This window comes from Homarus americanus, unplaced genomic scaffold, assembly GCF_018991925.1.
Source record: "Homarus americanus isolate GMGI-L3 unplaced genomic scaffold, GMGI_Hamer_2.0 scaffold22250, whole genome shotgun sequence".
NCBI lineage: Eukaryota > Metazoa > Arthropoda > Malacostraca > Decapoda > Nephropidae > Homarus > Homarus americanus.
Genome location: NW_024741189.1, coordinates 6,180,783 through 6,183,023, shown reverse-complemented (window position 1 = coordinate 6,183,023; position 2,241 = coordinate 6,180,783).

Sequence of the window (2,241 nt, the reverse complement as noted above, 5' to 3'; positions counted from 1 at the left end):
TTTTTATCTTTCTCTGTAGTGTCTCTTTTCTACATGTGCGCGCGCGCGTGTGTGTGTGTGTGTGTGTGTTTTGTTGTGTGTATGTGTGTACATATGCTGTTATATGCGTCTAACACACACACACACATACACACACAAACACACCAGCCGTCACATTTTGCTCTTAGACAAGAGGAGTTCCCATCATCATATTATTCAATTTGAAGTAAGTTATCCCTCAATGAAGAACATCCTGCACCCAGATTAAGAAAGTGACGTAGAAAACGGAAGCTTCAGCGTTTCTCAGAGCTCATCTCGGATTGGCTAACTTAACTCTGCACTGATTGACTTCTTGTCATGAAATCACAAAAAGAATTAATTCTTGTGCACCTGAATTTTACTGCAAGTTGCCGCAAATACGAACATTATCCAGTCTATGAACTAAATAAGTATTCTTTTAACATAAAATTCATGATAATCCCTGCCTCCACATACACACACAAATATCGACGTCAAAATGAATGCCAGGCACTAGATGAAGTACGTCAGGTGAAGGGGTGGGGAGGGGGAGGGTATGAAGGGTAATCCACTATAACAAGTTGCGTTCTCTTCTTCTCTCCACTTTCATAAAGGAAAAAAAATAAATCTGAAGAGTCTTTGAGAAAACGGAGGAATGCGACTCTGTGGTTTAATTAAACTTGTAACATCTGCTCACAAATCGAGTCTGTGTTATTTTCGTTTTGTTTTATTTGTTGATTTTGGTTTTCACTTAATAATTTTTACACATGAATACAAATGAGAATAATTATTAAGTTTTTTTTATCTTTTCATAGATTAGGTTAAATTAGGTCAGATTATGTTAATTTGAATCATTTTATGTTAGATTTGGTCAGGTTATGTTAATTTAATTTAGGTTAGGTTAGGTGCTGGTGAGAGGTAGCTGCGATGATCACTATTATTGTCGACAGTAACCTATATATTTTTTATTTACCCGAGTTATTATTTTTTGAATGAGTTGTGTTGCCTTAGTCCTTAGAGATGTCCGTCCCTCATATTCACTCCTTCCTGTGTAACAATTACCTTCCTTTTACCTCATCTTCCATCCATTCTATCACCCTTGCCCCTTTTTTCTAATCCTCTCTTTTCCTTCCCTATCTCCCCTCTCTTGTCCTTCCCTATTTCCCCTTTCTTCCTCTTCCATACCTTCCCCTTCTTCCCCTTCATACCATCTCTCTCTTCCCCTTCCGTACATTCCCTCTCTTCCCACTCCATACCTCCCCTCCCATCCACATCTCCCATCCCTTCTCTTCCATACCTTCCTTCTCCCCCTCTCTCCTTTCCCCTCCCTCTGCTATCTCTCTCTCTTTGTCTCCTCTTTCCCTCCTCTCTTACCTTTTATTCTTCTCCCCTTCCTCTCTTTCCACAGGGCACTTGCTTCATCCTTGTTCCTCCCTGCCTGACCCTCCCTGCCTGACCTCCCTCATCTTCCTCTCCCTCACCTCCCTTTCTCACTTCCCGACCCTATCTTTTCAACTCCTCCCTCCTTCACCCCTTACTCCCCTCACCCCTTACCCCCCACCCCCCCTCACCCTCCACCGCCCACTCCAGTAGAGGAGTTGTTTACAGAAGGGTACCTGGAGATGGGGGCGATACAACAGGTAAGGAGACTCGAGTGTCCTGCTGGTGACTCACAGTTATGCAAAATAGAAAGGAGGAAAATATGATTCAGGTGTAGCCTTACGACATTGGTTTTCTCTAAAGGTGCAGTGTTTTATTTTGTTTATGTATGGCTACTCGTGTTCAGATATATATTCACACCTGCATTGATGGATATTAGTACAGGTATTGAGATTAAGTTAAGGATTTTTGCATTTGTTTTAGAATGATCTGAAGATTAGACACCCCAGTTTATTGCATCTGATGATTAAACACCCTAACAGCGACTTAACCTAATCTGATCAACCCTAAACAAGCCTAACCCAACCTAACGTAACGTAACCTAACGTAACCTAACCTAACCTAACCTGATCTAACCCCTGCAGGTAGCGCTAGGGTGTCTAATCATCAGGTGAAATAAACTGACCATTTTGGGGGAATTTCGTTAGTTAGAGAAAATTTTATAGAGAATAGAAAGTTTGGGCGCATTCAATCGCCATTCTTCAGTGTTGTGTCGGGAGAGCTTCGCGGAACACTGCAGTCTGTGTGATATATTGTAACCCAGCGATCTCTAGGGCGTCACACGTCACTGTCTGGGGGGGAAAG